Source organism: Cololabis saira, chromosome 9 (genome assembly GCF_033807715.1).
Source record: "Cololabis saira isolate AMF1-May2022 chromosome 9, fColSai1.1, whole genome shotgun sequence".
NCBI lineage: Eukaryota > Metazoa > Chordata > Actinopteri > Beloniformes > Belonidae > Cololabis > Cololabis saira.
Genome location: NC_084595.1, coordinates 11,775,934 through 11,801,017, shown reverse-complemented (window position 1 = coordinate 11,801,017; position 25,084 = coordinate 11,775,934). Strand labels below are relative to the sequence as shown.

General features: G+C 40.4%; 1 protein-coding gene across 1 annotated transcript in view; it reads left to right on the top strand.

Annotated features, from left to right (window-relative positions):
• tacr1a (tachykinin receptor 1a) overlaps positions 1-25,084 on the top strand; it is a 60,322-nt gene that overhangs the window by 25,246 nt on the left and 9,992 nt on the right. The window lies entirely within an intron of this gene.

The following is a 25,084-nucleotide window of genomic DNA, read 5'->3' as shown; positions in this document are numbered from 1 at the left end:
GGAGTATGTGGGTCCAACATCTAGTTTAGAGTGATTTTAAAGAAAATACCGAAAGAAGCCTGAGTTGTGTTTGATAAATTATTTGAAATGCCATGAGGGGAATTTACGGTTAAAAATATTACTAAAATACTTGATCAATTTACTTGATCAAGCAAATTAAACAAAGTTGATTCTGGTCATTCAGATATGACTCGTTCCACACATTTATTGGAGAAGATACGGTTATTTTCAGGAAATGTTACAGTTTCACGTTGAAAACATCTTACTGTATCTTTTAGGTGTTCTTGGTTAGTTTTTCTGTCCTTTCATTTTTCCCAAAGCACATTTAGCTTTAAAGCACTTGTGTTATCCATTCTGATAAGTATTCAAATTGACTGCATGACAACGTGCTCATACACTAGTAAAGATATAAAACAGCTGATATTGTAAAAACAACCTTCAGCGGACAGACAATTACCCTCAAAACAGCTGCTGCTTTTCACTGCAGTAGGAATGATATCATTTACAGTGTCAATGTGAATATAACCTGGACCCTGGCATAGATACGAGCTATTGTTGCCTGGACAGCTGTACACATAATAGATGCATATTAAAAGAACAGGATGTGTGTATATATATATATATATATATATATATATATATATATATATATATATATATATATATATATATATATATATATATATAGAGGTGATTAATGTCACTTTATTTATATAGCATTTATTACAACACAAGTTGTCTCTAGGATCTTTCCAGATACCCAGAACATGATGCCAGAGCAATTATTACATAAACATAACTTAAAGAATGGCAACTGATTGTGTCTCCCACACGTGTGTCCAATCAGTCTGTGTCTTGTCTCGTTGCCAGTTCGTTGTTCTTCACAGTTCACTTATCAGCATTCTTGTCATAGTCATAACCTTTTGGACTTTCGATTATTGCTTGTTTTTTGACCTTGTCTTTTGCCGTTTTTGGATACCTTTGCTATTCTGCCTGCTTACCCGTGTACCGACCCTTGCCTGGACTAAACCTTGTCTTGTGCTACGTTGATGACATGAGCAGGACCTGGATCATAAGGGGAGACCCTCCTGTCCAAGGCCAGATGGGCAGAGCAGGAAAAGATTAATGAGTAATGGTATAACCAGTGGGATGCTCGTCAATACACAACTCCACCTACTCTCGATAATCATCTGTAAAAACTATTTTACACTGTTCTCGGTGTTTCGTTTCTTCAAACTTCAATCATCCAATCCACCAGAGTCAAATTTTTAATGGGCAACCCACAAACTCAGTTCTGCTGCTCATCCCACAAATGCATGTTCATTACCAATGTGCTACTATTTAACAGGGAAATAAACAGGCTTTCCAACGGTACTAGATTTATTACCAAGAAGCATACAACAAAGAAATATTCTACCAAATTATACATATATACTGTATGTTTATTTTTTAAATTCTTTTTAATTTAATCTTTTGTCAACATGCTTTTCACAGACATTTAAACAACATGCTAGGTTATTGTTTCTGTGGAGTTATTTAAACTTCAGTAGTTACTGTTGAAACAACCAAAGACGTTGGTCAACTCCACTTTTCCAGTTTAATTTGCTCACAACAGACACACATGGCAAGCAGGCTGATAACCTGAAAGAACTCCAGTCCAAACAAAATGTTAGGTTGAGCTTTACTGAATCAAATCAAACATTTGCAAGTTAATTCCACATACCAGCAGCAACCTGGTGCTTGAAAACCACAGAAGTGATGTGCAGGCTTCTCTACAGGACCAAGCTGCTGCTAAACAGCAGGAGTCACAGCGAGTCTCCTGAGCCTTATCTAGACTAACTTCCTCTCCGTCCCTCCTCCCTCCTCCCACTCTGTCTCCTCTCGCTCACTAACCTGATTGCAGAGTACATGTAAGAGCAGAAAGAGAAGAAGAAACCTGGAGGAGGGAGAATAGATAACAGGATAAATAAATAAACCTATTAAGCAAACACATGAGTCCATTTGTCTTGACAGTGTCAGCTTTTTAAAACCGAGCATTTTATTTAATGCTTTATTATGTATCTAATTGAAAAGCTTGTGTGAGAAAATACAGATGCCATACATGATAAAAGAGTAAAAAAAAAGAGAGGATCTCAGTAAAAGCAGCCCTCTTCTAGTGTAACGCTGGACGTGATAGTGGCCCTCAAACCATCCACAAAGTCACCGTAATCATGCAAATCACTGTTATCAGCAAATCAGTCGATTCAACAAACTCAGCTTGAGCTCTGCTCCTACTCGTCACCTCCTACCTGACTAAGTTAGGAGGAAGCAGCATTTCAAAATGCGTGCATGTATGCCGTTTAGAGGGGTCGTTTTCTTGCATTGTTTACTCTGCTTTGATTAAAGGGTAGCATATGCAAAGATGCAGTGTGGAGGCGCAGTTCCACGCCGCAGACTTTTCTAACAACACTATTAGCTGCTCTCAGACAGTACGTGCACATGCAGCGATTCAACCTGGTTGGAGATCATTTGCACACATCGTACTGACTTTTAAACTGCATGTGAACACCTTAAGTCAGTCAAGTAATCTGATCAGACTGGATTCATCAACCCGCTTGGAGCACCTAGATAAGCCAGTCCCAAGCCAGTCGCAACCGCCTTGTTAATGCCATGTGAACGGGGACATAGATATTACAGTCTGCGCATGCTCGAGATTTTCCCCCGGGTGGGGTTTTCCCCCGGGGGAGGGGATTCACCTGGAAGTGAAAGGAGACGACGACGCTGCTCAGTAGCACCTTGGGGTGTCGTGTGACTGCTTCAGGGGTGTCGTCAAAATATTTCCTATTCTGACATTTCATATATAAATACTGTATTTTCGCGACCATACGGGTGTCATTTCTGTATTTGAAACACACACGGCGCACCGACCGAAAAGGCACACACACAAGAACACACACACGCACACAAGCGTGCCATTTAAAAATACAGCGGGAGCAAAACTTTGTTTGATTGTAGGCTACTTTATTTCAGTTTTTACATTAATCAAACCCATTAAGTCTCATCCTCTGTTTCTGCATTAAAGAGCTCCGCTAAATCAGCTGTGCCAGTCCAAACTCCTCGCTGTCAGAGTCTCGTTCCGTGCCGTGCGGCGCCTCGGAAATGCACGCTTTTGCAAAAGCTCGCAAAATAGTCCCAGCAAACACGTTAGCCCACGGATCAACAATCCATCTGCAAACTGTGGCATAACTGGCCCGGCGTTGCTTCCACTCCTGGAGAAACTATTCTCCCTCTTAGTCACCCGTTGCTCACACGCCGCCTGCAGCCTTAAGGCTGATTTATGGTTCTGCGTTAACCAACGCAGACCTTATGGCGTAGGGTACGCGGCGCACTCACCGAACGGTGCGCGTCGCCGCGTACCCTACGCCGTCGATTTTACGCGGAACCATAAATCTGCCTTTATTCACCCGCCCGAGACTCTCCTTTTATTCTCCCCACCAACCGCCCGTGCGCTCCCTTTGCCAGCTCTCTGGTGATCTCCCTCCAGCAGCTGCCACTTTATTGAGGTTTTTGTAGTGAAATGAGGAGGAATCATAGAGATAACTTCTCATTTCAACTAACTGGATCAGCCGTTCCTCATCCATGACTGTTTCCTACAGCGCTTTTAACGCAGGCGGCAGGAAGAAAATATAAGCAGGTCTACCGTCCGACCAAAGTGGGGAAAAAAACAACAAAATAACGGCGTGAGGTGACGCAATGAAACAGCGAACAGCTGGAGTGAGCGGCGTGTTCGTGGTGTTAAATGCAGCAAACATGTCACATCATTACTGGGATGTGGGGAAAAGCAGAGGACACGAGAAATGATCAAATAGGTACCAGATCTTGTTGGATCCGGCACAAATTAAGCCCAAATAAGATTAAGATAAGATTCTTGTTAGGCTATATCTTATTATTTTATCAGAACCTTCCAGCCTGGCGATCTCCCTCCAGCAGCTGCCACTTTATTGAGGTTCTTGTATTGAAATGACTGTTTCCTACAGCGCTTTCACCTTTTTTTTCCAACTTTCAACCGGCTTTCAACGCGACCGACAGGAAGAAAATAGAAGCAGGGCGTGCGACAAAAGTCCAGCTCAAAACGGCGCGCCGCGTCGCTCGCAACCAGACAGTGCAAATAAAACATAAAGCAATGGAACTGTTTTTGACGCTGACGCTCGCTCGCGCCGCATGCAGTGTGGACACGGTGTAAGATTCGCATTTACAGTCAGAGCGATGCAGCGCGGTTTTTAATTATATTTTACTCTGGGGTGTCGTGAGATTTTATTCACCTTTGAAAGGTGTCATGACTGAAAAAAGGTTGAGAAAGGCTGTTTTAGACAGATTATTAATAGGAAAGCAGTGAGAATGCACTTTTTCCATTCCTTGTTGTTGTTAAGCGGAGGTCAACCGGAAGTGGCTCTTTGTTGAAATGGTTACCATGGTTACCTCGGGTACAGCGCCACCTAGCGTCACGGAGTCAGTCATGCTCTGGTTACAGTGGCTTATTCAATCTGATTCAGTCTGATCTCAGAACAGCATGTGTACTCAGACAAGTTGATCCAATCTTCTGCATGTCATTATCTGATCAGATCTGCAACCAGCTTGAATCGCTGCATGTGTACGTACTGAGAGTCTCACAGATTCAGCTGAGTTTTTCCAAGGAAAGTAAAAGAAAGAAAATGCCCTTTTAATGCCATTTTAGTTTAGCTAGTTTTGTTTATCTAGTTCAATTTCCCAAAGAAATATTAACTTAAATTTTATTTCACTTTTCTCCGGCTGTTGGACACCTTTGTATAAACTGAAACCACACGGCTATCTGTTTTCTGGATATTAATCCTTTTTACACTCGCTTTGTTCATGCCATGAAATTAACTGTTGCTGTAAATATCTCACATCTCTGAAACCACCTTTTATAAAGCCAAAAAAACAAAAACCACGAGGACAAGACTAATACGATTTATTCTTTCACTTACTCTTTTTAAAACTTCAATATCTTCCAAAATGCAGTATGTGTTGTGCAAACAAACAACTGTGATACTTCAAAGGAACACACTCAAACATGGCCCCGCCAAGTTGACACATGTACTTAAGAGTCTTCCAGTAAAACATTACTCCCGGTGGCACTTGCATGCTCACAAATCACATTGCTGCTAATAGAATTGCGGCAGCTTCCGTTTTGTCAGAATTGATTTTCCTCAGACTTTTGGTAAACACTCTCAGTTGCTTGTGTCGCCTGTTCCAGCTCACGGTGGCTCTAATGAAGATACGGTGGTTGATTGCCAGTTTTACATTTTGCTGGATGCCTTTCCTCTCAGCACTTTCAATAATGTAATCGTGTCATAGATGGTTGAAATTTATATGTGGTGGGAAGGTATAAATGCTGGATATTCATCTGTTATGAAATGGTAAAATCCAAATGGGAAACGGATGTTTTTTGAAAAAGATCATTATTTGATGCACATATACCCAATCACGTCATGGCTTTGTGGTTGCAAGGTTACTATCAATTTAAAAAAAAAGAGGCCTCTCCCAGTTTGGGCTCCATTCCCTGTTTTCAAGGAATAACACTCTCCAGATGATAAGCTGTGCCCTCATCCAACAAAATGACTACGTTTACATGCAGTCAAAATTTGGGTTATTGCTTATATTCCGGTTACTGAAACATTCGGAATATTCCATTTCCATGCATGAGCAAACAGGGTTATCCCTGTTTACATAATAATTAATCATTCAGTATATCTCGATCAAACCACCGACGCACAGAGAACGTGATGACGCAATTAGCGTAATTTCCGCTTCTTCTTCCTGTATCCAAATTCAAAACAAATGCTGCTTTGCGCAACTTTTCGTTCGCCTTCTTGTAAATCTTGCTATCCCGGTACTTTCTACCGTCTACAAATGCAGAAATGTTCATATCCTTCATTACATTTATGAAGTGATTAGTCTCCTCCTCACTCCAAAAGTGTGGCGTGGTCTTGCGTTTTTCAGTGTTTATAAGAACTTCCTGGACTCAAAAGACCAGGATTCCTTGGGAAACAGAGGATGCGCAGAAAACAAATTCATGTTCCGTTTGATCGGAAATATTCAGGTTTTAAAAGGAGTAACCCAGGGGTCATATTCGGGATTTAAAAACCCGAATATGAGCAAATTCGGGTTATTCAAAGGGGTTATTGGTGTTTACATGGCCGTGCAAATTGGGGTTATTGCCAATATTCGGGTTTTAAAAGGGTTATTGAGTGCATGTAAACGCGTTCACTGATTCACTTTCACCCCCTCCAAGCGGACCAGTAGTGTAGTGTCTGCAATAGTTCCAGGTGTTGATGCTCTGGCCCCTCAACTCAACCATGTGGTCAGAAATCTGGGTATGACCTTAGACAGCAGCTTCAAATTTGATAAACAGATCCCTGCCAACTCCCTGCCAAAGTCAAGCCCTTCCTGCAATTTAAAGAGCTCGAAAATGTGATCCGTTCCCAGCTCGATTACTGCATCACTGCAACTTGTACACAATGCTGCTGCTCGTCTGTTGACGATCAGTCAGAGATATGCACGCGTCACACCTGTGCTAAACTCCCTCCACTGGGTCCCAGTACAGTTCAGGAATCATTTTGTTTCAGCTCTTGATTGTTTTCAGTGCATTTCACGGCCTTGCAGCTCCATATGTGAGATTGGAAGTTTTCACCAACCCAGCAGAGCTCTCAGCTCTGCTGGCCGATATCTGTTAGAGGTCCCGCGGTGGAGCAGCCAGCAGTCCGGTGATTCATTCCTCTGCATTAGCACGTCCAAACTCTGGAGCACTCTTCCCTCTGAGCTAAATACCCTCTCTGATCTGCCACTGTTCAAAGCCAAACTCAATATCCACTAATTTAGATTGGCTTGTGGCACATTATACTACCATGTCTTTATTTGTCTGTTGTAATGGGTTTTGGTTGGTAGTTTTATTGTATTCATGTATTGATCTCTTACTTACCTACTCTTACTTACTTATTAATAATAATAATACATTTTATTTATATAGCGCTTTTAAAAGATCTCAAAGACGCTTATTGACCACAAAATTCCAACATGTCTCACCTTCAACATCTGATATCTTATATTTTCAGATTTTAGATTAAATCAATGCAGACTGGATCATTCAGAGCAAAAACAGTCAATTACAGAAATTCTAATATTAAATCCCATATTTTAAGATTCCTTCTGTAACATCTGGTGTTTGCATCGATCAAGACGTTTTTATGTCTAATTATAACAGAACTGGCACTATAGAAGTTAAAACCACCAATTGAACTGCATAATCTAATATTGACCTCTGAAACAAGTTTAATATATGAATACAACTTTAGAATTTGATCAACATATGAATGCACACCATGACTCCACTTATCATAACACAAATACAAACGGCAAATGTGACAATAGAGCTCGTCACAGAATATCTTAAAGCCGTGAAGGACTTGAAATATGTTATTTAAGCAACGACTGATTTGATCTGACTTCATCCTTAGAAGCAAATACACTGACACCACATATTTTTCTGTGTAATTATCATATTATAATTTCTGATGTGATTCAGCCTTTAAAGTGGATCTGCTTCGATCTTTATCACAATATTTTGGAGGATTGTTGTCATCATGTGATCCCTCCAACAAGGCTTACATTTACAGGATCCTCTAAATCCACCCTTAAAAATACTAAAAATACCATAAAGGACAATTGTTGATCCCTGAAAACATGACCCATCTGAGCTTTTTAGCATCGGGGTTAGTCCCTAAAGGTATTTCCGGTAACCGGATGTAGAGAAAATCCTTTTTGGGATCTCCACAATAATCCTAAGTTTTCCATTATTCCAAATCGTCTAAGTTTTTCCTTCATCCGTGGACTTGAAGAAAACACAGGAGTCAAAGTTTCGGCTGGCATTCGTCCAACAAATACTGTGGAGGTCCTTTATTCCAAAAAAAGTACAAGACGTCCACAGGAGAGCATCGCATGTTCCGCGGTCCAAGGAAAACTCTGAAAACTTATCTCCGGGACCACGGCTTTTATAGGCAGATAAGAGACATATGACAATAAATGCATTATTTTCTCTTTTACGATTCTACACATCTGTTCAGCAACTTCTTTGAAGTTCTTTCTTTGCATCCTTATCATCACTAGAAAACTGCCGCTTAGGAAAATGAGGCTTCTTTGCTCATTTACTATAATCATTCATTATTTTGCCACTTTGCCACAGTTGCTCAAGGCCATTGGCTTGCAAGTGCAGCGGACTTCCCCCTCCCTTACCCGTGTGTGTGTGTCCGGCCAGTGTTTTTTTCCACTCTCTCTGTCTCTCTCTCCACTCTCAATATTAGTCTTAGTTAAATGTTTTACTTAGGTGTTAGATGATTATAAAATATTCACATAATTATATAAAAATATCCTCAACAATCCCCCCTATGATACTAAAAAGTATCATCTCCAACCCACATAACTCGACACATAGTCCTCCCCATAAGGATTCATTAGTACAACACACAAACTTTTTAGGGTAAAAGCGTCACCATCATGAGTACATCAGTAATTTCAGCTCACAGTGAGAATCACCATACGAGACACTGCCCCAGCCGCCAAAGTGGCAGCAGGACCACGACTCGAACCACCCCGGGACTAACCCATCCCAATGGTGTAGCGATCAGTCACTGTGGGCCTTTTCATTATCCGACCCTTGCAGACATGGCCAGGGAAACTTCCCCTCAACACCACAGTGATGAGTGGTAAAACCCTCGCCAGGTGGCAACGTCAGCATTACACATTTCAACAGTTTACGAGTAATATACAATTCATAGCATTATACGTGAGCATGCAATCAGATACATTGGTGAATACTAAAATTATAACAGCACACATCAAACCATGCCTATTCTGTTTACAGAGCTAGGTACTGTTGGTTTGTCCTAGGGAAGATTCCCTGGCACACTAATGAGGAGTAATCTTCTTAATTCTTCTTTCTTCGGGGTGTCAGTAATTCTTCTTTCTTCGGGTGTCAGGGGTGTAGACTATTCTGACACCTGTTTGACCTGCCCAGGGGATTATTGTGCCCCTTTGTCGAAGGCTTAGGTCTGATGTCCGCCGCTGCGCCAGATCCAGCCGGATCTGGGGTACCGATCTTTGAGGTTGGTCGGTTGGGGCCCACTGCGACCAGTGACACCACGTGTCTCTTTTCCCGTGGAGTCGAACGGTGTGAGTGGTCCGTTCTGGGTCCCGCCCGCCTCAGCTCCGAGCACTTGCTTCTGATGACTCTCAAGGGAACCCACTCCGCCTGTGGTGCTGGCATCTCCCCCCTCTGGAGTCTCTGACCTGTTTGGAGTAAGAAGCACCCAAACTCTGCGGTTCGGAGAAGTAAACTTTCGTTCCTAAAGTTGCTGTTGAACGCCTAGCGGGAGAATTACCTTCCCATCTAGTGTTTACCAAACGCCCTCATGATCTTTCCTACTCCACGCAACTTAACTCCAAATGATTTAATACATTAGTTACTAGTGTATAATGATAAGCTTGCTAATTTCTTTCCTCTTGGGTATTGGGTGTACACACCTGAACAATCAGACCTGCAAATTGCCCTAGTAACTTCTTTGAGGCGGTCAGGGGGTACTTAGGATTATCTACAGTGAATAATGTTTTCTTCATGGAAAAATGGCGTTTCTAAACAAAAAAAAAAATGTATTAGCTCCCACGAAACATTAGCCCCAAACTACTGGCCGATGATCAAATTAATTGTTACAATAAATGAAAAACATCAAATTAAGATTCCTTGTTAAGCTCATCAATCATTTAGTTCCAGTAAAAAATGAATAAATACGGAAAATATTTTGCCTTTCAGATCAAAAAATACAAAATGATGAGAAAATAGAAAGTAAACTCTACAAATTTCGTTGGGGTCCTCATTGATAATTGTCTAAACTTTTAATGTCATATTGATCATCTTGTGCAAAAACTAAATAATAAAAAATAAAAATAAAATCTGACTATATCGGTCTGTTTTTCAAACCGAGACACCTGCTTCCACATTCTGCCCTTCTTATTTTTTATTAGGATTAGTATTAGCTAATATTATAATTTCCCCCCTTGTCAATCCATACAGGATTAACAACAACATGCAGTTAGTCTTAATCGGAGGAAACCCAATCACGCCCCAGAGTCGGCGGAAAAACAAATGCCGGCGGGCCAAACGAGCCCGGCGTTTCCTCCTGTGTAGTCTGGATTGGCTAGAGCGGGGGCAGTCCGGAAACCTCCCTTCTTAGCAGCTGGAGAGCCCCCGTTCTGCCCGTCAGTCCACTGCAACCGGGCTGACTGTCATCCTTGTCCACCTGCTCGGATTAAAACTCTCAATGGGACTGTTTTGGTAGCACAATCACACACCCAGGGTCTGCTGTAGCCTGCCAAAGAAAGACAATCAAAATACCGTCCACGTACATTAAAGCCGTTGATTGTATACCTAAATGACTAAGATCATCCGCAAGCGCGTGATCAAAGATGGAGGGAGAGTGTACGATTGTAGGCCTTTACAAGTAAAGCAAACAAATGCTGAGAATTAAGATGAACTGGCACGCTGAAAAATGCTGAGCACAGAGCTAATACCATGTGAGGATCAGGTAATACTGGCATTTCCTCAAATCATGCACTAGTCTATATTCGTTACCACCTGGTCGGTTGATGGGAAAGATTGAGGCATTGCATGCACTATCTGTTCTCATCAGGGCCCCCCTATCCACTGGCCCTGCTATAGCCTCTATAGCATCTGCTTCTACATAGGGACCCAACTTGTGACGGGATCTGTTCTATTAGCACCATGTGTTCGTTGGCCATAACCATTTGTTTATCTTTTCGTCTAGATACTATAACCCTCTTTACGTCTTCTTACGACTTAGTCCACCAGTGTGAGTGCAATTCTGAAAAACAGTTCATCTGAAACAATACTCCCATGAGGTGTCGAGTTGGATTTGAAACCAGTCTGTGATATCCACTACTGCAAACTCAAAGTCCTCATGAACTTGGTCTCTGTCAAAGGCATAGCACAAAGGAGAGGTGGCGTTGGTTTTCTAGCCGTGTCACCACCAGTGGTCTCCATGCTTCCCACTCATGATGAAGGAAGGAGTCCGGTGTTGTTAGCTTCATCCAGTGTACTTGTGCCTCCAGGTCGCTCGTCGGTACCTGTGGAGATTCTGCAGGAATCGTTAGTGGCATCATGGGAACAGTCATATTGTCAGGTTGGTCTTGTACCATCTCAAAATATACACCATCCGGATTTTTGCATTGGGCTGACACAACGCATCTCTTCCCAAACGATTAACTGGCGTGTTGTCCGAATCTTCGAGGCAGCACGGGGAAGGTTGGCTCCATCTTCTCCTATTGCAGGAGTAAGCTGCCCCCGTGTCCCCCCTCCAGGGTTTGGAGGTCCTGACCCAGGATTTTGGGGCCCTGTCCCCGGAATGATCGGACAGTCCATCTGTACGTGTCCCATTTGTCTACCTCCCCAGTAGTGTAATCTTGAGTATTACTGAGGCATTGTCGAAGCTGCTCGTGGTGTTGTAGGAGCTGCTTGCAGTATTGGCAGATGCGGTCCCCTACCGCCTGTAGGCTCCCAGGAATCACCCCCTCGGTTAAGATAAACCTGGATTGGAGGAACCAGCAGAGTCCGGGCCCGACCTGTATAGGGTGCTATAGGATAAGCATTAAGCACAACAGGTATTTGTTGAACAGGAGGGAGTGATATTGTGGGTGTGCCTGTGTCACCCCTCCGTAAGATGGTCCCGCCTCTGGCTCTGTCAATCAGCGATGTTCTCTGATGTGGAGCTGATCGCATTCGTACTCACTTCTGTTCCGGCGTGGAGTCCGATGACTCCGGCTGACCCGTCCCTCTCCATGCTCAGAGTCATCCGGATCTTTGCTTCTCGTTATTGAACCTGCTTCTGGTACATCTGGACAGTCAATTAACCATTCATCCTCTGTTCTACAGCACTCTTCTTCTGATTCGTCAGTAGTACTGTCAGACGAATGTCCTGACTGGTCTGCTCCCTCCTTCTATTAACTTATGGCACTTGACCGTGATGGGATTCACTTTGCATGCTATCTTTCTAAAGTCGCTCAATTTATTATAACTGTTTTCTTTCCATCCTCAGTTATCCTGTCTTTGACACTTTTACGTGTCATTTTGTCATATATTTCCTATCTAGTTTTCAGCTTTGATATTAAAATACTACAATATATTGTGTTGCTCAGCATTTTCCTGCCTTTTAGAATGACAAATTACAACATACTCTTTTTTTTTTTTTTTTTTGTATTTCGTTCCAACCCTCCGTCAACCCCATCACAGCACCCAGGATCAAAGCAGCCGTCGAGAGGCCAGTGTTTTCGTCCAGATGACATTTTGTGTCATCTTCTCATACCCCTTTAAAAACTTTTGTTTGTTAGACGGATGGGTAACCACTATTACCTTCTGCCAGTGTTGTCTTCTTCGCCTGTTTTACTTTCACCGGTACCCATGGTATTTGGCAGTTCACAGCGATCCTCACGGCCCGTGGTTGCTTAGTTAATTCTTTTAATCTTGTCCCCCTGTTTTTTCCTTTTTTCCAATCTGCCTCGCTCTCAATCAATGCAGACTCATAATAATCCTTTTGGTCATTTTTATGCCTAATGTTCTGTTTCAAAGATTATTTAGTGTATCTGTATTCTATTTTACCTTATACCAATATACTGTGCATCTTTTTTTTATTCTCTAACACAGTTTATTTGTTGGGTCCAACTCCCTTGCCATTTAAGCAAGATCTGCTTGTACAGAACTGACTATACGCCTTTGCAGGCATCCCAATCATGCCCATGTTTTAACAGGCTAAACTTTCAAACTCCGGGGTTAATTCCCCTGCTACTCCAACAGTCATACTGTTATATAACAATACACTAATTCACTGTGCTTATGCACTAGTGAATACATCACAGGGCCAGTCACCTAGTCTGGTCCTTTTCATAACCTTTTAATCATTATTTATAAGTAATTATCAGTTATTCGTTATTCATTCCTTAATTGTCCCGTAAGTTTTCGTCAAGTCAAGTCAAAAGTCAACATTTACTATCTTGAACAATCTCTACTATGAATCTCAAACGCTCTTCAACTCTCCGCACCATGGAGAGAGAAGGAAAAAATAAAACCACTTTTCAAACACTAAATAGCAACTCTTTTAAATCATAATCTTCTTCACAACTTCAAATACCAAAAACTTTTCCCAACACTAAAACAAAAACTCATCTCTTCACAACTTCAAATACAAAAACTTTGTCCAACACTAAAACAAAAACTCTTTTAAATCATAATTTCGATAACTTCAAATCCCAAAAACTTTGAACTTCAAATCCCAAAAACTTAAATAATAATTTTTTATAACTTCGAATCCCAAAAACTTAAATAATAATTTTTTATAACTTCGAATCCCAAAAACTTTGTACTTCAAATCCCAAAAACTTAAATCATAATTTTTATAACTTCAAATCCCAAAAACTTTTTCAAACACTTAAACAGCAACTTCCGTATAAACACATTAAATCAACCACTATTGTTTAAATCATAATCTGTTGTATACATTCCCAGTGGTACTTTTTTCCACAGACCCAAACCTCAGAGCAGGTACTCGGAACTGATTCTGGGCAGGTACTTCTTTCCCGTTCTGTTAGAATTATACACACAGCCGATAACTAAAATTAAAAATCCGTGCCACACCAAAAAAGAAAAAAAAACAAATAAACTCGAAAACTTTTTTATAACTTCAAATCCCAAAAACTTTGAACATCAAATCCCAAAAACGTAAATCATAATTTGTATAACTTCAAATCCAAAAAACTTTGTACTCCGAATCCCAAAAACTTAAATCATAATTTTATAGCTTCAAATGCCAAAAACTTTGTATTCCGAATCCCAAAAACTTAAATCATAATTTTATAACTTCAAATCCCAAAAACTTTGTATTCCGAATCCCAAAAACTTAAATCATAATTTTATAGCTTCAAATGCCAAAAACTTTGTATTCCGAATCCCAAAAACTTAAATCATAATTTTATAACTTCAAATCCCAAAAACTTTGCATTCCGAATCCCAAAAACTTAAATCATAATTTTATAACTTCCAATCCCAAAAACTTTGTATTCCGAATCCCAAAAACTTAAATCATAATTTTATAACTTCCAATCCCAAAAACTTTGTATTCCGAATCCCAAAAACTTAAATCATAATTTTATAACTTCCAATCCCAAAAACTTTGTATTCCGAATCCAAAAAACTTAAATCATAATTTTATAACTTCAAATCCCAAAAACTTTGTATTCCGAATCCCAAAAACTTAAATCATAATTTTATAACTTCCAATCCCAAAAACTTTGTATTCCGAATCCCAAAAACTTAAATCATAATTTTATAACTTCCAATCCCAAAAAACTTTGTACTCCGAATCCCAAAAACTTAAATCATAATTTTATAGCTTCAAATGCCAAAAACTTTGTATTCCGAATCCCAAAAACTTAAATCATAATTTTATAACTTCAAATCCCAAAAACGTTGCATTCCGAATCCCAAAAACTTAAATCATAATTTTATAACTTCCAATCCCAAAAACTTTGTATTCCGAATCCCAAAAACTTAAATCATAATTTTATAACTTCCAATCCCAAAAACTTTGTATTCCGAATCCCAAAAACTTAAATCATAATTTTATAACTTCCAATCCCAAAAACTTTGTATTCCGAATCCCAAAAACTTAAATCATAATTTTATAACTTCAAATCCCAAAAACTTTGTATTCCGAATCCCAAAAACTTAAATCATAATTTTATAACTTCAAATCCCAAAAAACTTTGTCCAACACTAAAACAAAAACTCTTTTAAATCATAATCTTTTTTGTAACTTCAAATCCCAAAAACTTTGTCCAACACTAAAACAAAAACTCATCTCTTCATAACTTCAAATACAAAAATCTTTTTCCAACACTAAAACAAAAACTCATCTCTTCATAACTTCAAATACAAAAATCTTTTTCCAGAAATTCTACCCAGTTAAATACGCTTCTTTTTCATCCCATTGGCCACATTCATTCATCCACACATTCTGAATTTTGTGCCGAATACCAGCCGATACCGTCCATACATTAAAAAAATTGTTAATTCTAGGTTTTTTAGAAAGTTTATACCAGCATTTTCTGACCATTGGAGCCGGCCAGAGGGAGGATATTAGGGGTGCAGCGGTTCAGGCAGCCCACGGTTCGGTTTCGGTTTGTGTTAACAGTCCTCGCTTCGACACTTACCCTCATAAAAGGATCAGTACCAACAGCACGGACCCGGCAACTGCACACGACTCAGCGGTAAGTAACGTTAATCTTTATGTTATTTATATTTGTCTACAAGTATGATCTTTTGCATGGGCCAAGTATTTAGATTAGCACTGGTGTGACTCCGTGTTACGGAGCTCTATTAGTATCGTAATAAATTTTTCCTGTTTATGTTTTCAGATTTTTCAAGCAATGCACCTGAAACTGTTCAACGACATCTCCCGAAGACACAGGGTCCTTCATTGAGCCAGCAATAGTGCATAAATGTTCTTTATCCTCCTGGGACCCTAGGGTCACATATGGGGACCTACTTCCCTGACTTCCCCAAAACCAAAGAAAGTTATTGAGCTTTACTCTGAGACTTCCAGTCCTCAGGGGAGGACTGGTATATCCATCTAGTAGTGAATATTCATCCCAAACTACTCATGCTGCACTCACAAAACAGCGGAGATATCAACCAAACGCTTCTATGGAAGCTTCCCAACTAGATGTCACCAATGTACTGATAATGGTAGAATTTGTATGGTTGACTCATGTTTAAAACCCTTCTCCCAGTCCAGCCCTGTTGTGAGTGTTAGTATGTAGTGATTCTGTTTAGAAGCGCAGTGGTGATGATTTATGGGCCTAAGTTGAGATCTCTGTCCAGACGACTTTTTTTTTTTTTTTTTTTTCCTATCCGGAGAGGCCCATATGCCCTCCCCTCCTACACGTCATTCCAGCAGCCAATCAGCACAGAGCCTTATCATAGTCACGCCCCTTTGAATCAACCAGCCAATCAGCACAGAGCCTCATTACCAGTCACGCCCCTTGGAATCAACCAGCCAATCAGATCATAGTCACGCCCCTCGAAATCCACCAGCCAATCAGCACAGAGCCTCATTACCATAGTCACGCCCCTTGGAATCAACCAGCCAATCAGATCATAGTCACGCCCCTCGAAATCCACCAGCCAATCAGCACAGAGCCTCATTACCATAGTCACGCCCCTTGAAATCCACCAGCCAATCAGCACAGAGCCTCATTACCATAGTCACGCCCCTCGAAATCCACCAGCTACCCATTCCCTCAGAGAGACATGTCAGGGAGACATGTCAGGGAGACATGTCCCACAGGCTGAATTTCTGACCCATGCAGAAACAAACAGCCCCAGATTGTTTCTAAGACATTCAAGGCCCGTTTAAAATATACATTAAATACCGTAATAAATCTCCCTTATCCTGAATCACAGTCCCGTGTCAGACCAACGCTGAGCCCGCAGCGCGGGGGCGCGCACCCTGCGCCCGCAAAGCCCAGCACCGGCCCTTATCACGGAACCACAACCAAGCTTTAATTTTTCATTGCTGATTTAAACTGTTTTATGCTGATCAATGCAATGTGTGCATGTGCTGAGCCTACTCTGAAACTTCTATGGAAACAGCATTCCCGTATCCCTACCGGGGAAGAGATAAGATAAGAGACCTATCCCCCCACTTTGAAAAAGCAATAAAACTTCTCTCACACACAGCAGCCTCTTAAATCTTAAAAACTCAGTCGTAGGTATACACTGATGGATGCCGCGGGGGCGCGGACCGCCCCGACGCTAAGCGGATGACTGTCCTCCCGCTTCCGCGAAACTTATCGTAAATAATTACAATTATTATTATTTATAATACCCATAATAGTACAAAGTATCCTAATATAGAGCGAAACCAGATAGAGCGAAACTACCGGAGTCAAATTCCTTGTTGGACAATGTTCGAATCACAGTCCCGCGTCGGACCGAGGCAGAGCCCGCAGCGCGGGGGTGCACCACCCCGCGCCGCGGAACCCGCAGCGGCCACGATCACGGAACCACAACCGAGTCTAATATGGGAGACTTAAAATAAAAAAATGGGTGAGATCCGCCTAAATTCTCTCGTGTCATACCGAAGATTTAAAGCCGTGAACTTTTCCTCTTTTTTTTTTTTCTTTTATTTCCTCAAACTCCCCCCCGCCACAGGCATGAGCATGACCCTGATATGGAAGAGTTAAAAGGCGGCGTGTCTAATTTAATTGTTAAGGGAGTTTGCTCGAGACTAGGATTCTGCCTTTATTTATTTGCCACAGCAAAACTAAATTTATTTATTTATTTATTTATTTATTTTTATTCCCGACCATAATCGGCCAGCGGAAACCCAGCCCCCGAGCCGCTCGGCAGGCTGTCCTCCCCCGAGCGGGAGGCTCCGATCGTCCCACCGCTCTCAAACAATAATTTCAAACAGGAAAAACTCTGTTCAACTATTTTTCACTCCCTGATCTAACCCCGAAGATTTAACGCGGTTCTTATCTTCAGACCCTCTGTTTTAAACTCCCTCCGCTCCGCTCCGTGTGAGAGGAAGCAGGCCGGGCAGAGCGCCGCTACCGCTCCGCTAACGGCAGCGCAAACACTCGGATTTTAAAACATAAATTTAATAACAAAACCGAAAATCCGTAGCACACAAGGGCAAAGTGAACCGCGGAGGGCGAACTAAACTGTTTTAATTTTACATCGAGAACCGCTGCAACCTCTTTTCCTCTCTTCTTTCTTTTTTTTTTTTTTTCTTTAAAAAAAAGAAAAAAGATTTATCTCCTACCTCCCACCGGGATCCGTAAGTCCTGAAATCCGGTAACTTTCTCCTGAAGCTCGGCTCGCCAAATGTAGAGAAAATCCTTTTTGGGATCTCCACAATAATCCTAAGTTTTCCATTATTCCAAATCGTCTAAGTTTTTCCTTCATCCGTGGACTTGAAGAAAAACACAGGAGTCAAAGTTTCGGCTGGCATTCGTCCAACAAATACTGTGGAGGTCCTTTATTCCAAAAAAAGTACAAGACGTCCACAGGAGAGCATCGCATGTTCCGCGGTCCAAGGAAAACTCTGAAAACTTATCTCCTGGACCACGGCTTTTATAGGCAGATAAGAGACATATGACAATAAATGCATTATTTTCTCTTTTACGATTCTACACATCTGTTCAGCAACTTCTTTGAAGTTCTTTCTTTGCATCCTTATCATCACTAGAAAACTGCCGCTTAGGAAAATGAGGCTTCTTTGCTCATTTACTATAATCATTCATTATTTTGCCTCTTTGCCACAGTTGCTCAAGGCCATTGGCTTGCAAGTGCAGCGGACTTCCCCCTCCCTTACCCGTGTGTGTGTGTCCGGCCAGTGTTTTTTTCCACTCTCTCTGTCTCTCTCTCCACTCTCAATATTAGTCTTAGTTAAATGTTTTACTTAGGTGTTAGATGATTATAAAATATTCACATAATTATATAAAAATATCCTCAACACGGACACATCGTTTCCTTAAGGAGGTCAGTGAGGATGGATAGTGCAATTATACTCAGCTTCTTAAAGGAGCCGTCTGTAATAAATGTCCAAAACTGGTACTGCAGTCACTTTCAAAATATTGTTGAGCGGCGTGTACCCTCCCCCTCCTCCCCCCGACCAGAGGTTGCCAGGTTAGCTGCAGAATGCAGCAGGAACGTAGGCTGCCATGGCTGCGATAATTAGAGCCGAGCTGGCAACCCGGATGCCGAAACATTACTGACTTGGTGATTGGGAGATAGGTGGAGGGTGGAGCTTCAGGCCAAAACAAAAAATGACAACATAAACATCAGTTGAGGGCTGCAACTCCTCTTTTTAAACTGGAATATCCTGGCTTGAGTGCTGTTGTCAGTGACATAAGTATTTGAAATGAACATGATTTTTAAATGTCTGTTGACATATCGGGGTCATTTTATGATTCGTTTTATTATTGCTCTTACATACAGCTCCTTTAAGTTGTGGCACTCAAGTTCAAAACCGATATACAACAACTGATTTTTCACTTTCAAGTTACATTAACTTGATGAAATGGGCCCACATTAGGATAGCACTTTTGTCACGTCTTGGCAGGCTTCTTTACACAAATTATGTTCAAACATAATGGTTCGGGCTAAAATGCATTTTACAATGCCACAGTGAAGTTAATGAACAGCATTTTAATCGTTGCCATGGAGACAAGTCAATATGAAAACACGTAACAGCAATAATTTGTCCCTTCTTGGATGGATGCAAGGAATAAAGAAGTACTTGGTTAGCGCTAGACAGGAAAACTACTTAGTGGGTTATAAAAAGTCATTCGGCTAAAATATGGTTTTTGTTCTTCACCACTGACTGGAGACCATTTGTACACTTCACTTGCAGAGGCTCTTACGTGATACGCACATATTTGATTATAGGGCATGGTGGGGAGAAAGAAAAAAAAACCATCGATGTGGTCATGTTTGGAATAGGACACTCTTGATCCTTAGCGATGTTATAATTGAAGCAGCGACAGAACACACTGCCCTACACCAAATTAGTATTCATCTTTGGACCAGTTCTCTGTGACCCTGGCTTTACTCTTCTACAACATGAATACAGTTTCAGGGCTATGACCATCATCAAATACTTTTTTAAGGAGCATTAAATCTCTGAGACACGCAACATCTGCCACAGTCTAATTAACACTTAAGAGAAAAGAATCCAACATGTGAATTCTTAAAGGGGACATATCATGAAACAATATCACCTTTTACAGTATGTGCTTTCTGGTCCCTGTGGGTGTGTAAAGGGACTGTCAGTTCAAAACCTAACCTGACATAATTTCATCATGCTAGCGAGTTTGGGGTGGCCAAGTTCTGAAAAAGTCTAATTTAGCGAGCCATTCAGATTTGCAGGGCTCAGATCTCAATGATCCAGCTTCTCACTTTATTTTCACCCAGCTTCTCATTACACTGTATTTGATGTTCTTCAGAAGTGGGGCGCACAAAGCTTTTAAAACAACTTCAAAAGAGGCACAACACAAGGAAGTGGACGGCTGATTGGACCCGAGTCCCTTCACTGACTTCACTCCCTAATCGCAGCTGTTACACACATAGCTGTACAGACATGGTCAAAAAGGAGGTTTTTATGCTGCATGTCTGTGGTCATTTCAGCAAAGATCCAACACGGACAAAATAGTCTCAGCCTTTGATAGGAGGACATAATGTGTTATTATAAAGCACTAAAACAACCAACGCTGAAACAAGTTTCTGCACACGGCTGAATACTAAGAGAAGAAAAAGAAGATATAAAAACACGGCTTGAAAACAATTTAAATTCTACACAATAAGACCAATTAAAACACATTAAAGAAACTCACTGAGTTTGAAAGCCAAAGAACAACATGAATTAAGACGGGTTTTAAATAGGCCTGTGTTGAAAAAATCGATTTCCAATTCTAAATTGATTCTCATATTAATTCCTAAAAATCGATTCATATGTCTAAAAATCGATTTTTTTTTATTTATTTTTTTTTATTTATTTATGTTTTTTTTTTTTTCATCATTACATTACAACTTTTGGTTATTTTTTTGTTTATCCCCAAAAAAGGAATGTTTTGTTGGACACGAGGATAACTGGTGCCATGTTTTTGCCTTTAAATATGTTTAAAGGTATGAAAACATTAAAGTGTTAGGTTATAATTGCATAAATTGTCTATATTTCATTACTTTATATACTGTCTTGGGGTTACATTTTCAAAAAATGCTAAAAACCAAATGCTCAAAAATTAAAAACCAAAATAGACCGAAAATGGAACAAATAAAAACGGAATGTGGGAAAAAATAAAACCGATTTCATCCGTCTCTGTTTGCTGCCCTGGATCTGTTTGATAATTCTGACCCACATGATGTTTCTGAAAGCAGTTCTATCAGCATTCTGGGAGCTGATTGGTCCTTACAGCATCATTAGCTGCCAATACTTGCTGTTTAATCTCAATATAATACTAGTAGTAATATTTTGCATAACTACGGTCATATAATTCATGCAACAGCTCAAAAAAAAGTTTTAATAACACTAACCCAAATCAATATCGGAATCGAATCAAATCGGATCGAATCAAATCTTGATAATCGATTCTGAATCTTAAGAATAGGAATCGAATCGATTCTTGACATTTGAATCGATCCCCAGCCCTAGTTTTAAAAGTGGACAGTGAAGGGGCCTCCCCAATGTGCAAGGCAGCAATTAAGAAAGTCCTTTCCCCTCTGAGCTTCCACCTAGACCTCGGTACCTACAGGAGCAGCATATCATATCGCATATTGTTGTCACAGTTTCACAGTGTAGGATAGGTTTATTTTACTGTTTAACTCACTCCCCTGTTTTTCCAGATCCTGCCACCCTAATCAGCCAGAGATCCACCCATTCCCTTCACCTGTGCTTCCCCACCCAGCTCCACACCTGGTTTCCCTCATCAGCAGTTCCCTTCATATACCGGCCCATTTCCACCTTCTAGTTTGCCAGATTGTCGTGGGTTTTTGCCTCGCTTTCCAGCCTGCATATCCTGTTTTGTTTCTGCCTGCCTGCCTGTCTTTGAGCCTGCCTGATTCTTGGGGTATGGATTTTTGCCTGTCCGTTTTTGGTTTTGTTTGCCTGATCTGCCTGACTACCCGGTTTGACCCCTGCCTGCCTTTTGACAAAGATTAAAGCCTCTTGGACTCTGATCCTGCCTGGTGTTGTGCATTTGGGTTCTCTGTCCTGTCTGAGCCGTGACAATTGTGCCATATTGATCACTGTTCATGTTGATCATTGATCAAGCACCAACAGGGATTATACTTCTCTATATGTCTTTGCTTTCAAAATAGTTACTGCTTTATGTCTCGGGGTTTGGGTTTATGTCACAGTTTTGTCAAGGTTTTTGTATTCATGTCGTTTTATTTTGAAATCCCATGTCCTTGTGCTTTAGTTCTGTCTTGACTTCCCTTGTTCCCATCTGCCCTGATCGTGTGCACCTGTGTCTCTTCAAGCCCTCTGTGTATATCTCGTCTTGTCTTTCCTTTGCTCCCTGCAGACGTGTACCGTTCTCTCCATGGGTCATTTCAGGTTTTAGGGTTTTTGGCATGCTTAGGCTCTCCTATTTTGCAATCCTGCTCAGCAGCGCTTTGCTTTTTTTTTTTTTAATAAACCTCTTCTTTTTTTTTGGAGCTCCTGCCTCCTTTGTCTCCTTCTTCTGGGTCCTACTCAACCAAACCCTGACACTTTATCAGCCACGCTCCCCCTTAAGAATGACAAGTAGGCAGTCTGAAAACTCGGTTTATTACACTTGAAGTCAATTTTGAATCTCTGAAAGTCAGCGACAACATAATATGGGACCTTTTTTAAAAAGAGGGAGATAGACTAGTGAATAGAGAGCATTTGAAAATGACATCCATCATAGCTGCTATTGTAACATTGTGGGGATTCATATATTATCAAGTTGTCCTTGTTTTGGCTGCAGCTGCTGTGAAGAGGGGGGGGGGTTGTTAGTGTGATGTGTGCGCTCACATACATGTGTATGGGACGTGTGTATGCTGCTCCATCAAAATCCTTTTTTGTCTCCATGGTATTCAGTTAAAATGACAGGATTGTTGTTACTTGCAAAGCGAACAGCTGTCAGGCTCATTCGTACGATTGGCACAGGAGGGAACAGACTGTCCCTCTTTAGATGCTGGAGTTAGGAGGACTCTTGTCCCTGAGCAACAGTTGATCACATTATGAGCGTTTTCATACCGCTCAGGATGATTTAATACAACTGTTCACATTTTAATGGACATCAGCGCGCGCACATAACGCCCAGAGCACACAGTTCACAAAGACCCACCAGGATCAAACACTGGGTCCGTGACAGATAAGCAAATCATTAGCTAACTATTTAAACTGTCACATTTAATTATTCCATAAATGTTTTTAATTAGTGAACAGTTATTGAAGAAGAGGTCTGACTGCTGCCTTCCATTGTTCAATTACTGTATAAAGCAGGACCTTGTAAAGTCATTAATGTTGATATAATTCATATAAATGGGTTTTTCATTCTGCTACATTATTTCTCCAGAAAAACAGATTATAACTTACCCACCGATATAAACTTTTTTTTTTTTTAAACATGCACTAGAATGTGTATTTGGTGTTTCATAGATATAAGACTTTTCACTCCAGGAGATGTGGACTGGGGCTCCTCTGGGGCTCCGTTTCGCTCTGCACTGCTCTGGTTTCCTCGCTTATATTTTCAGCATTCAATCCCATTGTACTCATTAGTGTCATCTAGCAGGAAGGGATTTTTTTTACAAAAAGATATGATAAACCACCTGTGTTTTCCCTTCCCAGCAACAGATAACAGCTAAACAAAGTTAGCAAGTAGCTGGGGAGAAAAGTGAAGTGTTGAAGTGGTCATATTATGCTTTTCCATGTCCTTTTTTTAATATCTTAGAAATAACCAGAGGTTCAAATAATAAGGCACATCTGTTGTAGCGACAAAATAAAAAGGATAAAGGATATTTATGTAGTTTATATAGTGTATATTTATATAGATGTATATAATAGTTGTATTTTCTAGATATTGATATAACATTTATGTAATATTTATATTGTCTATATACTTATATGGATAATTATGTAATAATAGGCATGTTTACAGAGTATTTATATAGATTATATTTATATGGATATTGTGTAGATATAATACTGTAATAGCAATAATGTAAATCCATAGTGTTATAAAGGGGTAGGAACTAGGAAAAAGTGAACATATGTTTATATGAAGATGTAAATGTTTATCTTTTTTTATTATTATTTTTACTTTTATTTTATATACATGTTCGAAATAAAAATTCATTCATTCATTCATTCAAAATACTTGTGTTTGAGGATGCTGAAAACACTTCGTCTTCTAAGGTCATATTTTCCATTCTGCGGTGACAAAATTCCTCGCTTTTCCATTTCTTTACTGCACTTCCTACAAAATATACCTATTAGCTCGGGTGTATAGTAAAATACACACTCACTAGCCGCCTTATTGGGTCCATATACTTATCACTAAAAGTATGCTTGGTGTGCCTAATAAAACAGCGGGTGAGTATATTAATGACCAAAATGCAAAAGCTCCTTTCTGAAAAATGAAAAAAAAAATAGAGGGAATATCTCCTAATGTCCACTTTGGAACTCATTAATACTTAGTCGGTCTTGTTAGCACATAGTATAGTAACCTTGTCCAATAACAGTGTAACATTTATTGGGTGTGCATAAAAAAATATAATTGTTCAGGAAAAACAAGTTTTTATTTTGTTCTCTCAGGAGACGGCATGTTTCATTTAGCAGGCCTTGCGTTTCATCGATATGTAGACAGCAAGTGACTGAAAGACAATATAATCCGTGACGGAGCTCTATAACAAACACACTGCAAGAGTACTATGACTTGACAGGTACTGAGCATCGGTAGTATTTACCAAACAGAGGCGTGCTGTTGTAATCTGTGTTTTTGCTGTTTGCTCTGGAGCTTCTGCATCCAGGACCTTGATTTTTAATTTTGACAGTTAAATGAAGGTGTAGTGTAAATACACAAAGTGTTAGTTCCTTTGCTCTTTTCCGTGTTTACTTTAGGCTATCAGAAGTAACTCTGAATAATTATGGCAAGCAGTATGCACATTTTTTGCAACAGTTGCACAGCTGGCCATGAAACAGATCGAGGACTCCACACTATAGTGCCAGGGACTGGGATCTAATCTAATCTAACAATCACTGATGATTTATGTTCCTCACTCCTATGGTTTGAAAAAAACTATTATTAACAGCTTGTAATGCGGACCTTTATGTTTAAATGGCATACTAATATACAGGACTGTCTCAGAAAATTTGAATATTGTGATAAAGTCCTTTATTTTCTGTAATGCAAAAATGTCATACATTCTGGATTCATT